We start from the raw sequence: 15423 nt of genomic DNA, 5'->3' as shown, positions 1-15423 counted from the left end.
TCACTTCTCATATATTATTTATATTTGGCCTAATATATTATATAAAGTTCGATGGTTTGTGTCTTGCCCCGGTCAAGCTGAAAATATCTCTCTCTATGGCGTAGCCAGGGCAGAACTAGGAGGTCGCATATAAATGCCACTTCCCGGGGAACGGGAAGGACGTCATTGATTTATTTCGCAATTGAAATAGCCCGGCGCATATATCATATCCGCTTTCTACCAAAACAACCATCCGGAAGTGCGCCACTATCCGCCAGGAAATTCGCCATATAATGAGGCTGAATAATACGAGCGACTCGGAGCAAATACGGGTTTCTCGGGGCAAACATGCGAAACGGCGACTTCAGCACATATTCTTTGCACAAGACAAATATTATCGTATAGAAAAATCAATACACATTAAACTAATTGGCGACGATTGTTACTATCCACACGTGAGAATGTTTTTTTTGTATTACAATAAAATTGTTATTATTTGCTGAATGAGCTACCGTCGCAAATGCCTTTACAAAAAACAATACGTGCATTAGAGATTACCGCTACGTGAATTGCTAAATCGAAACAGCAGTTTATAACCAGCTATAACAACCAACGGCAATCTGTTCCCATACTCTACGAAGCGGTCATCCCTTTCTATTTGACCATTTCACTGAAAGAGGCGGAAAACATTTTTTTTATTAAGAGGGTCATGGGTTTGAATGGTGGAACGCGGAACACCAACGATTATTTCCATAGAGACCTATTTTTACTGACACTCACATTTTAACATCCACTTCAAAGCATTATATTTTTTTAGAATCGAAACAGTGACCCTTTTGTAATTGACTGTTCCACCAAAAAAGGCGAAAAACGAAACCTTCTATGAAATGCGCCATAGGTATTTAAATGTGAGCAATCAACGACTACTTCCTCATACACTCTATCCGAGACTTTTTCTGACACTTCCACTAAGTTTCTCAATCGAATAATAAAATATTCGATTATTTGAATTATTATCTCGATTTTACACTAAATAAATATTTTAATAATTGATCAAATATTTGTTTACTCAAAAGCGAAAGTCCACTTTCACTAAAACCAACGATTGAAATAATTCATAATAATTAATTGTGGATCTTTGAACACGCGCATTATGATTAATTTTGGTATTTGTTTATCTTAAGACGCAGGTCATTTAATAAAATACAAGATAATACGACACTTCCTAAAAAAATTCATTGAGTGAAAATCAAATTTACTGCGTATTTTTATTTTATAAATATTAAATATAAAAAATATATAAAAAAATAATTCATATGCCTGCACTACACTCTATGGAAGTGGGCAAGGTTGGCTAAGGACTGAGAATATAGTGAGTTACTTCGGTCGAGTTCGGTTCTGCCCGCTCTAAAATCTCTCGGAAGTTATCCGAGGCTACCGAGAACATGAGGTAAAGTGGGGGTAATTCAGTCGACATGGCCAGCTTCGAGCGTAACGGAGCAAAGTCGGAGCTGCTCTTTCGAGCGCGAGCGGTGAAATACTTTCCCTTTCGCTCTCTCGCGTGCTAAGTGACAAGAGTAAAAAAGATAATGATATGATTTTTCGCAAATTGAGATAGAACGAGTAACTCGCTTCCATTTTATTATGCGCGTAAGCGTTCTATGGTCAACACGCATGACGAGTGCTGCATCGTGGTCACGTGGTCAAGTTATAATACCACATGCTTATCGGGGACTTTAATAGACTCTTACTTATATTTGAATATTTTAGAGCGCCAAAATGGATTAATCATATTTTTGATAGTATATTCTTTTAACATATATCGTTATTATATGTTTTTATATAGAATTAAACAATTAAAAATATTTAATGGTACTTGATTTTGTTAAAAAAAATCGTTTCAAATATCCTTATGTATTTTCCTAGATCGGTTAATATAAATGTCACACCATAACGAATTCTTATTTAGAATCGATGGCGACAAATTCTAGGATAGTCACAGATGTGGTGTTCGTATTCTGCAGTATCATTTTTATGCCATATGGCATTTTACAAAAGCCGACGAAGATTTTGCGTAAATAGAATATTTACGAGCGAAAAGTTTTCATTGATATTGTATTGGTAAGTGCCCACACAAATTTTTTTAATTATTAGTAGCGTAATTTTTATAATATGCCAATTTAAAAATTGCGATTATTTGGCACATTTTTCGATCGCGCGCAAATATGTCAGCTGTACATGACAGCAGCCGCCGTGCGGACGTCGTTCATGGCCGCCGTCTGGACGGTTTATGAAATTTGTTACAGTATGACTTCAGTTCAACTTCGGTTTGGACAACTTTTATTAAGTGTAGTGCAAGCAATAGAATTGTCAGTCAAAATTTTAACATTCAATATTTGTTTTTACTGAAAAAAATTTGTCTGCGACGTATTTTTTTAAATGAAGCAACATTGCGGATATAAAAGCAGTAAAAACATGGACGATATTTAACATAAGAAGGGGTTGTAATTTTATATATAAATTTAAAAAGTTTTGCTACACCCTGGACAAAACTGAAATGACACACCCTTGTGGTATGCATATTTTATAACATTCAAATAGTAATTAATTACTAATTAATCTCCTTAAACCTGAATTTTTATTTCTTTAGAAAAAAATATTTATGTGGAATTCTCTTATTTATTTTTTTAACATTATTTCTTAATTTACTACATTGAAATGAAATTAAAATGGCAATAAATTTGTACTTGTGCATTTCATGCAAGGTTTTTTATGATGCATTAAAAAATCCGATCTAAAGGAATATATATTATATAAAAACTAAAAGCTGATTGCATATAATATTTTTTATTTTTAACGCTGATGAATGGTATACAAGCATACCAGTCACAATTGACAAACACCACAAATTTTCCATCGAAAACGCAATGAATTATTATCGCAGAAACACGCATTAATGGCTATCGGACAAACGTCATTTGAAATAATGGCCGGTCGGTTTTGCGGACCGCCATGGATATAATTCAATATGCACATGTTTTTTTTCACGCGCGCCATGAAAACAGCCATAAAGCATAATTGAGATAAAACGCAATCGCAATGAAGTTACCGTAAAAATAATTTAAACTATCGTAAATCTCTTCACGCGATGAAAGTTAAATTGTTTGTTCGGCGGGACCGTGATAAATGTTTAATGGCTTTGGTTAAGCACGCGAACGTGATTAATGAAAAAAATGTCGCGGTATTTATATCATTAGATCTCAACATAAGCTGACGTAATTAATTTTGTTTTTTTTTAGTGCAGAGATAAATTTCGAGAAGTAAAATACCTTAAGGTGTGTGTAATATATCCGATAAGGTTTACAGCAGCGGATTTTTTAAACTTACATACTAAGAAGAAAAAAAATAATATACCTATCTAACATGAGAGAAAAGTGAGTTTACACAACGCTGAATAACCATTAAAACATTTTGCGACAAAAATATAAAATAATTTGGCTTATATGGATGTTGAACTAAACACTGTTTTTTTAATCCTTTTACAATCGCACCATACACACAAAATATTTTTTTAATAGTGAACCCGGGCTTAGGAGTGGATTTTGCTACAAGACCTTTAAAGAACCATTGTCTTCTACTACGATTGTTGTCGTAAATTATCCACTTCTCATCTCTGGCTATCAAATGATCAAAAAATGTGACCAACTTTAAGATTTGTGTGGAAGCCATACAATTTCTATGCATTGTTGAATTATACTAGTTCAATTTTTCGGTCAACTAATAGATAGTTTGAGTAGTATTCGACATTACTTCTCGGGGCAGGACATCATCGTGTATCTTTGCTCAATGAGAACAGCAAGGTGTGTGAGAAATTCTCACACATCCCGAATTACTCTTAAAATCGTAATTTATTGTTCGAATATTTTAAACCATCTTTGACAATAATAATTATTTAATGAATCCTCTACCACTTCACAAATATTTTTATTGGGTGTAGTAAGCATTTTTTTATATTTGTAAACGTACAATTTTATATAATTTGTCCACTTAGTAAAAATCTGCCGTCGTTAATTTTAAAGCCCAATTTCTTAAATTGGAATATGGGGTCCAGATGTGCACCAACACAGATATAACAAAAGACGCACTTAAGTTTCAACAGCAAAATTTATTTTGGGATTACCTAATATATACACCTACATATATTCGTAGCCGTAAAACTTGCACAGTACAATTTAAACTGTATTTTAAAAATAATTTACATTATAACAATGTTACTTGATCTTGAAGCAATAATAATAACACACGAGGCATCAATAGAATATATATAAAAAAAATATGTGCTGCGCCAAGAATAATAAAGAGATCGTTGTACAAAGCTACAGATGGTATTGTGTCTAAAGTTAAACGAAAACGTTTTTTTACAAAAAATAATAAAAATGCAGTAAAAGAGATTCTATCAAAGAATAATTGTACAGTTAAATTAAATTTTCAATTTATATTTATAATTTTACCTTTGTTTTTTTTATCAGCATATTATTTCAGTAATTTCTAGACAACAAAAGTACGCATCGCATGTATTCGAAAAATAAAAGGTTACATTTTTCAACTTCAAAGAGTTCAAATCGAGAATCGACTATTGAAATTTTGCATGAAAAAGAAATATTAGGACCTGGTGAGTTTGATACTAACGACACACATGTGTAGTAAAGTATACATTACATATTTGTATACGATCTTAAGTATTGTATTGTGTTTGGAGAGATACTCGCAGGATGTATCCATTATGCGAACGCTACTTTTAACCACTTAGACATTTGCTGAAATGGTTATCCACTGCCAATGTAAACATTTTTGCTAAGACGTCTATATTGGCGGCTTTCGAAAACCATGTTTGTATACTTATGTATATAACAGTGGAGAGCACACACACTCGAAGTGTACAACGTATTATATTTTCATTGCGCATGCGTTTTTAAATCATGTTGCTCTTAAAGTAAAAAAAAAACTTTTATTTAGTTATATTTATCAGCAGTAAAATTTAAAGCATATATACTTTTCAAATACCCAAAAAATAACTATAATCATTTACAACATGCACAAAAGATGTACAGTTAAAAATATAAATGCAAGGAAGTATAAATGGTAATATGCACTTTGCTAAAAACATATTTCACGGAAACGTAATAAAAAAACATATTTCGACTGAAGATTGCTTATTAAAAATAACAAAATTGTTTTAAAAATAAAATCAGCAAGCAAATTGCCATAACCAATCAAGAAAAAGCTAAGCTTTTTTAAATATATTATACGTTAAAACAAAATTATACATACTGACAAAAAAAATATTATATTTTATTTTTTTAGATTAAATTAAGACCATCGTGCTTAACTTGCTATCCTAATGCGTCACGATGGTCAAAAACAAATTTCAAATTTATAAAACATAAAAAAGCGTATATATACATAAATATAACAACACTTAAACATAACAAAAAAATATAAAATATCAAAATTACATGATACAAACTGGATCAGATCCTCGTAGCTAACATTAAATAGGTCAATGTGTAATGCCAGCGTATTATTGAGCCGGATGGCCACAGCGATAGGCGAGTCGGCAAGTGCGGATGTCCTAGCCCTAATGGTCATCAAAAGAGGTCGCGATCGTGATTCTCGAAAATGTTCCGGAACCCATAACTGGAATTCCTCGAGAATAGCTGGATTGTCGACAGCACCTTTTAGTAATTTTAAAAATGCTTAGCGACATACAGCTTTCTGCAAGAACTCAGCGAATCATATCTCAACGCTCCTAAAAGAAAGGCGCTAGAATATATGTATGGATAATAACCAAATGTCCTTATGTAAAGGCATCTTAAATACCTTTTTTGAATTTTTTTTTTATTGAAAGGGAATATTTGGATATTCAGGGATTCCAAATTATAGATCCCGATTTAAGAATGCTACGAACTAGGGTGTAATAGAGGATGCGAATAACTGACGAATCGTCAAAGTGAAAGACATTCCTCATAACAAAGCCGAGCATCTTGGAAGATTTATCACAGACGTCGGGTATGTGTAGAGAGAACCTCCATTTGCTCTCGAAAGTGATTCCGAGATCTTTAGTGGAAGTTTCTCTAGTCAAAATGTTACCACGGAGATAGTAGAAATAAGCTGATGGCGAACGGGATCGAGAAAATGACACAGTATGGCACTTTCCGACACTAAAGGGCAGACCGTTAACGGAAGCCCATCTCCATAGAGAGTCTAAATCATTTTGTAGAGAGAAGGAGTCCACAATAGTTTGAATGCATTTATATAATTTGAAATCATCTGCGTACAAGAGAAAACTTAAATTTTTAATTGCTGTATTTATGTCATTAATAAATGACACAAAAAGCAGAAGTCCCAGATTGGATCCTTGAGGAACCCCCGAAGGGGTGAAATATTCTTTCGACAATCGGCCATTATAGGTAACAAACTGTCTACGATTGCTTAAATAACTCAAAAATAACCGAGTTAAATTATCCAAGCAACAGAGGTTCGACCATTTTTTTAATAATAATCTATGGCAAACTTTGTCAAAGGCTTTCTCAAAATCTGTATACACGACGTCTACTTGAATTTCCGCATCGAGAGAAGTTGTCACCGTTTTGGTGAACGACAGAAAGTTAGTAACAGTGGAACGGGCAGGACGAAACCCATGCTGTTGGTCTAACAAAACTTGCCGAAAGTGATTATAGAGATATTTATGAATAATTATTTCAATTAATTTAGCAGGAGTTGACAACACTGCGACTGGTCTATAATTCTTTATATATAATTTATCACCTTTTTATGAATAGGTGTAACTTTTATGCATTTCCATAGATCAGGAAATAATGATGTTTTGAGAATTAGAGCATAAATACATTTTAGAGGAGCAGCGAGACTGACTTCGCAACCCTTCAAAATAAAATCGGGAATTAAATCAGGTCCAGAAGAACGCCCTGTCTTTAATTTATTAAATTTGTATTTAAGATCTGAGTGCTCAGTTTCTTTGATGGTCATTACTGAAGACCAAGTTCTTGAAAAATGAAGCGACTGAGCAGAAGGCGAAAAAGATTCCTCGAAAACGAAAATTATAGAAATTTCTTTAGAAAAATTTAAACGAATAATCTTAGAATCAGTGATTACGATAAGACCTAACATAAAATGTTTTAACACATTAATTTGGAGACATAAATTTAAGCATTTATTTTTTAGTCGCTCCTGTTTCATAGTAAAGTAAATATTTGAAATCGTTTTAACCCTAAAAGTTCTTGAAAACTAAAAAGGAGAAGTAATTTTGAATACAACTATTTATTAGATATTCAGTGAAAATTTTTTTTTTTTGAGAATAAATAAAAAGCACTCTTAAGACCTTAATTAACCTATTTAATATAATACTTTATCATGTTCTAAGACATAAAATATTTGAATTATTTTACAATAAGCTATTATAAATGGATAAATATATGTATTAAATTATATACATATATAAATTATATACATACATATGTAAAATGCGTGAAGAGACAAAATTGCCTTCTCCATAAAATTAATCCCGAGATCAAAGCCGCTTAAAATTACTTCCAAGAATTCTTGATTTTCCTTATTTGCTACCTAATTCTATATTTGTACTTTCGCATATTATGCGTATGTATAATATATAAAAAATGAAAGGAATCAATTTGAGCCACCCAATTTCCCAGTCACTTACCCGCGATTCTCGGCAAATATTTACGATCGTTTCTTTCTTCTTTCTCAAACGTCTTGGTAAAATCCTTGCCATTGTTTGATTTTGTCGCCCGATCGAGAAATTTTGATTGATGTCCCACAACCGCAGCGACACCTCCGGGACGTCCCATTGTCCCGGGATGATTTATCGTCGTACCGATTAATTTTAATAGTCGGCAATTTCTGAGTGTCGACCTTTTGTCTGCGAAACGACTCGAGTACAATGCTCTAAAGAGAAACAAGCGGTTAATTGGATGGCGTCTATCAAACACGGTTAAATCGAACTGTTAGTTTATTTTATATCGCGGTTAACTCGTGGTTGTTTCACCGATAGACACAGTGTCATTTGTCATCTTTGTAAAAGAGCATTAGTAGCTAAACATTTGCTTTTTATGATGGTGTTTTGTGGTATTCAATAACAACAGAAGTAACCAAATTGTACATCGACAAAGCGATGCTATAACGTACTAATTATTGCTAATTGGTACTGTAAATAAAAATATTATTTAGACAGTGGTTGTTAAAAATAATTAAAAATATGCTAAACTAAAATAAAATTTTGTAAATTCGATTTCATTTATTATAGTGCTATTTATTTTATGTTTTTTTTGGGAAACGTAATAAAAACATTATGCCGCAGTTACTTAACACACGTGAATATTTTTTTTGCTTAAATTAAAAACGTTTACTAATTACATTTAATACACAAAGTTCTACACACACTATGATATAGATAAATGCTGCGTAGCTCAACGTTTAAAAATATTTTTAATGAGCAAAGTAGAAGCAGCTGTGTTTTCTGAACTTTGATTGTGTCGTCTTTGACAAATTACCGTTAAAAATATGTATAAAAAATAAGCTTAATCAATGTAAGAAGTAAAGTAAATGTGTGACTTCAATTATTTTTTATATAATAAAATAGACGAAAAAAGCCAGCCAGTCCAAATATTGAGTTAAACTTAAGATTTCGAACGCATTAGCTGGGCCAAGGTTGACGTGAAAAGGGAAGCAGCTGCTTTTACCGGTTTGCTCAGTTATTTACGATGGTTGATAGATAGTATTTAAATAATGTTATATATAACACTAGCGTGATATTAGAGATCATCGAATACGTTAAGAAAAATACATTTTTCCCAATACCGATTAATGACATTGTAGACCAGAGGTGTATTATATTCTATCATCAATGTTTTTTGTTAGATTTTATGCAATTTACTGACTGAAAAGATGATAAAAGTAGCAGAAATGTATTTTAGCTGATAAAATATTTTAGTTGCTTATTGATTTTTTGGCAAAATGTCAGCTATTTTGTTACTCATTGCTATAATAATATTGATAAAAAATATAGTTATGCTATCTGATTTTTTTTTGTTGTATATAACACAATACAAGTGTGTCAAAAATAATAATAGTATATTACATTTTATTATACATATTTCGACGTTATATTAAAACTATATTTACATATAGCATAATTTTCACATTCTCTCTCGCCATTAAACTTTTTGTTTTGCTATGTTTGAACGTCTGCTCTCTATTTAATTTCCAAGAGAAATTCAATTATTCCATAAGAGAGCAAACGCCGTTTAACAGCTACGATACCAAGTTCGATTTCAGAAACTCGTCATTTACATACACCCAACACTCTCCGTTGTTTTTTTTTGTACTTCAATGAATGTCAAAATTTTACACCGCCTCGTAAAATTCACACATCTCTTCTATTATTCATAGTGCGACACCGCGGGGCGCAGAAACACCATTGAAATTTGCAAACGCATTTTTACACAGCGCGAAATAATGTTTTTCGAGAGGTTTTCCGTGTAGAACTCAAAATGATATAAAGTAAAACCTAGAGATTGGCGTCAAAAGAAAAATTTTTCACCTCATTCATATAACCGAGCTTTTCACTGTCAAAATTCGAAAATCTGCCTAATGGGATTTTACGCGTTTTGAGGCACACAAATCACTTCAAATTATACACATAGCAACCGACACGTGCTAAGACGTGTATGTGCTTGAGGATAGATCACAAATCACAAAGCATTCTGGGGAAAGGATTTTAATAGGACTGAAATAACCCTTACAAGCCCTTTTTCCAAGTATTTTAATTATTTTTACGTGCTTCAAAAAGCATTTTATTTATGATTATTCAACACCATGTAATAATAAAGAAGGTTTATATAGCAAAAATGTAAATTACATGGTAGAGATGCTTATGTTGTCCTTAAAAATATACTTTTATTAAATATTATTATGCTGCACTTATTTCTTATATAATTTTACAGTCATTTCAGTAAAGTTCTATTTATTATGCTTTTAAACAAAAAATCTTTTTATTTGAGGTGCGAATGATTTCAATTCTATTATTTACAGTAACATTTTTTGCAATAAGATTGGAGAATGAATAAAAAAGAGCATAAAATTTAATACTTACAAAAAGAGGTATATCCATTATATAAAAAATAAAAATCTAAGTTAATTTAGAAAATTATGGCAAATCACAAGAGCATCTGAACAAAAAACAGAACCTAATCAGGCAACAATAACAATAACCATATATTATATAAAGCGACTAAAAGCTACAGATTATTTGGTATGGAAAGCCAGTAAAAAGATAAAACAACTTTAAATACATATCCTTGCAGTCTTACAAAATTAAAAAAATCCGTCTCAATCAATAAAAAAGTTTCATTTCCGATCCAACCATGGCTTTAGCTAATGTAAAATAAGAAATATTTCTTGGAAACGCTGCATAAAATAAATGTGTTTATTAAACACATTTATTTTATGCAGATTGATCAATAAAAACATTTCTCTATTTTTAATAAAAGAGATCAACTTATAATATTATTTTAATAAATCACCAGTTCGACTTAGGATAAAGCATTTTAATTGCTTTAAAGCTAGCTCTGCCATAACCTCTCTTAAATTAAGAGGGCAGTAACGTAAAATAAATATTAAAAAACGAAAAACAAGCGTTAAATACCTGTACCATAAATTTAATAAAAATATATTGGTACTTCCCTCTAAAGGGCTTGCCACCATTGCGGCTATAAAAAGAGCACGACTGCTATAAAAAAAAAATTATCTATTAGCAATTAATAAGACATATTTTAACATATGTCTGCCCAGTCTAAGGTATCACTAGTAATACTGATGTTTTTAAATTAAAAGTAATTCAAAATAAAGCTACAAAAATAATATATAATATACCTTATTATACTAATCCTAAAAAAATATAAAAATTATTCTTTTAATACATTTTAATTTGAACAAAAAAAGAACACTCTCACTTACATAGCAGAAAATATTATAAAACTATTTCGCCAAACCACAATAACCCCCTAATTTCATGTAAACGATGAAAACAACATAAAATTCAAGCACGAAATTATAAAGCACTTCTTGCTTTAAAGACTAATAAAACATAAATATTTAGTAATTTATACAATGAATTATCATTTTTTTTTCAACCACTTGAATTATAAACACTATTTATATTTTTTTCAACTTATAACAATAGCGACCACACGCAGATGACCACGTTTGTAAGGATCTTTGTCTCAAAAGTTCAGTTAATTCACTGTGACTAAAATGATTATCTATCTACAAGAAAACAACACGATAGCATCAAGGATTCAAACCACTCTCTTAGCCTTTGTTACGACCAGAAAAAATCTCATAAAAAACACCTAGTTTCGTCCTTACTGTAAATTTTCTCCGTCATTGAGAAAATGTTTTATTATTGCGAAACGGTCACGGATTTAATAAATCACCGGATCTTTAAGATTCTGACAATGCCTATCAAGCGAACGTCGCTTTCCAAAGGCGCATATCTATTTCTATGTTTTTAGAAGCGACTTATTAAAAAATAAAAATTGGAACACTTTGCAAAATAACACCCGCATGTTAAGTGGGTAAATTTTAATTGAAAAAAAATACTTAAAATGATCTGAGCCTACAATAATAAACTAAAATATAATTCAACGATTTTAATTTGCGTTTTATTACAAATACGCATTGATACATTTAATAAAAACTATACAGTGATTTAAATATACATACAATCAAATACTTCATGTAGAAATATTCTCAAATGATAAAAGACAAAGGTTATAAAAATAACGTAGAGATCTTTTAGAAAGATATAAATACGCGAATAATCATTGAGTTATTTAGGTTCATGACTATTTTTCCTATGTCAAAACATCTATCTTATGTTGCAATATTATTGACAGATCGTAAATAAAAAAACAAGAAAAAAAAATATTACGTAATACATCTACATGAAAATGATCTTTTTGAATGAATAGTAGATACACGACATACATTAAACAAAGCTTTGTGTCTAAGAAAAATAAAAATATATAACAAATATTTATTTAAATGCGTTTTTAGTGAATCGCGAATTTTCATTTTTCCATAAATTTGATAATCATGTGTTATTCGATACTTAGGTTAAGTTAATAGAATATCAGACTCTTAACCGAAACGTGTTTGTTTTTTGTCTAATCCGCACTAATTCCATGATAAATGAAAATGGCGTTTGTTTGTTGTTGCATTACAGCCTTTAAACTTAAAGTCCTCAAATGCAATTTGCGAACTAATTGCAGCATTCGGCTGCGAGGGAGCAAAAAGTGAGTATATAGAAAGTTGCAAGCTTTTCATATTATTGTGCTGTAAGTAAAATTCACAAAATAAATAATTGTTTTTATTGTCGATAAATTGGAGACAAATTAAGTTGATTTTGTTACATATATATGTCTGTAATAAAACCAGTTAATTATTGTCAGCAACTCAATTGCTCAGTAGTCTCCTTCTTTCGTACTGCTAAATCGAAGTCAAAAGTATCGAACTTCGATCGAAAACACAACATTTTTCCAATATTTCTCGCTTTTTTGCTTTCCGCTCAGTCACTTTCTTGATCTTTGATGTTGACCATCAAGGAATATGAGCGCTTAGAACTTAAATACGGCTTAAGAAATTATTATTTTCTGCCTCTCTACAAGCTTTTATTGATATGATTTATTCAATAAATTAATACATCAGTCAATAAATAAGAACAATACAATAATGAAACATTTAATGTAAATTTAGAAATTTTTAACCACTATCTTTAGAAGAACAATATTTGTTAATTAAAAAAAAAAAGTAATAGTAGTAGGATCTAAATTCATTTAAAAAAAACATAGAAACAACTTGAAATTAAAAAACATTAATAAATGTATATAGCATTATCCGAATGAGAAGTACTTAATAATTTAAAGATTGCGACTATTAAACTTATACCTAAAATAAAAAATAGTGAAAAGGGTTAGAGAATGAGAATAATTAGTATTTTGCCTTTATATATTACCTTTTATAATACAATAAAAAAGGCGATGAAAAAAGTACTAATCAAACAATTAAAAAATGTATTATTTCACAAAACATTCTTTATGAATAACAATCGTGATTCAAAGAAAAACATTTCACAGAGACTGCACTACAGTTAAATAAATAAACAGTTTTCTTGGATTTCAAGAGAGCTTTTGAAACAATAAACAAAAGTTTATTAATAAAGAAATTTGAGAATATAGGTATAAGTGAATTAGTAATGGTTGTTTGTTTGAAATAGTTACAATTGTTTGATATTTTTTTAATAAAGAGAAAGCAAAAAGTGAGATTAATTAAAATTATATCTCACTGTGTAGTACCATAGCGGTTCAAATTAAAACCATTGTTGTTAATACTATATAAAAATGATTAAATTATATATACCTACCTAAAGAAATATTAAATAACAAACATTTTAATAAAATAATATTTTTTAAAATAGATTTAATATAAATATTTCTTATAGAAAATAATATTAATAAAGTGAAGAGTTGAAAATAAATAAACATTATTTTGAGAGCCTCTGAATTGATATTGAAAATACTCCACAAAACCCAAATAATATAGAAAAACTATATAAAATAAATAACCGGAATTTTTTAATTAAAAGTGTTTTTACTGTTTTTTTACAGGCAAAAATTTATGCTATTTGCATTTTATCGAGACTTGGTAACTTAATTTTTTTTCCCACAATGAAACTAAAATTTATTAAACAAACGTGCAGCTGACGACATTAATAAAGACATACTTTGGCGGACAGGTTTCCAATTGTCACTACCGCAGCATCTGGCTGTCACGTGTTGATATTATTTGCACAAATGCATCCACATTCTTGATTCTTGGTAAATCACGAATGCAACGAGTTCTCTCAATAATAATTTTCCGAGTATTGACTAATATTTGAGTTCTTGTAACCAAACCACATGAAATGTTCCGAGGAACAGCAAAAGCAAAACTGCGTTCTCTATGCAAATTTCCAACGCGAGATTTGCGGTTGCATTCGGTTAAATTTTAACTGTTTCGTAAATTCTCCCCTGCTTTTATCCAAATACAGTTGTGTGGATTTTAACTCTGCGTTTATTCACTTGAAATGACTTCGCGAGGCATTGTGATAAAAATCGCGTTTAACGTTAAATATATAATATATTATGAGTGCCGGTTTCCTTGGGTGTAGAACTACAGTTTAGTTATATATTTTTACTGAATTTCAAACATTATGTTCCAGATACATTTAAAGCAGTCTGAATATATAAATAATGTACAATACGAGAGAATCGCTAGAGAAAACAGTGTAGAAAAATACTCAACCATATTGTAAAATATGTATTCATATCTAAATAATTAATATGAAATTATAAATATATAAATATATTATAATTGGTGAGGATTTAATTTAATGTAATTAAGTTTTTATCTTAAATGTATTATTAATAAAAATATATTTCAAACATTTGAGAGATACTACTAAATATTAGTCAGGGCTATTCATCAAATCCTCCAAGATGATAAATATTAGTTTCACTGATTTATTATTTCCGTATATTATATATTTATTGTTATAACTATATTTTTACGAGATCTTAGAGGGTTTTTTTCATAGTAAAGATTGTTAATTTAACTTTCACATAATAAATGTAATACAAAACGCGTTTGAGAATAATTTCTAAAGAACGCATGAATATCTAAAGTATAGAAATATTATTTGTTATCAGAAAGGACTATATATCAATTATATTATATTTAATTACGTATAAAATAAATGGTACTCATCAAAATTATATATAATACTTCATTGGATTTAATTTAAGCTGATTGCTACATTTAACTCGGTAGTATAAATTCATTCATAAATTAAATTGTTAAGATATATTATACTAAATACAAATATTAATAAATCATAGTACAATTGAATAGACAAAAATAAAAAAAAAACATATTTATAATCTGGCTAGCTAAAAAGCTGCGGTGATTAAATGTCATAGACCAGAGAAGGTAAATAAATATAAATAAATTATTTGTGTCTTTGAACAATAAATACAAAAACGTTACATAACTTTACAAAAAAAATTTAGACCGTAGTGTTAAGCAATAAAACAGGGTGGGTTTTTCTAAGATTTTGTTTCAGTAAATGAGCGAATTCTGCGAATTTCGGTCATAGTAAATACGCCCCATTAATATTAAATTTACAAATGTTTTTTTAATGCTGTAGAGCATTTTTTTGTGAAGGAGCATCTTACTGTCTAAAATTTCGAACCAAAATAAAGACGTATAAAGGACTTTATATTTAAGAGCGGCACTAGAAACAATATTAAG

This window comes from Plectrocnemia conspersa, unplaced genomic scaffold, assembly GCF_051122295.1.
Source record: "Plectrocnemia conspersa isolate PC_06_02 unplaced genomic scaffold, ASM5112229v1 ptg000002l, whole genome shotgun sequence".
Taxonomy (NCBI): Eukaryota; Metazoa; Arthropoda; class Insecta; order Trichoptera; family Polycentropodidae; genus Plectrocnemia; species Plectrocnemia conspersa.
This window is presented reverse-complemented; position numbering follows the sequence as displayed.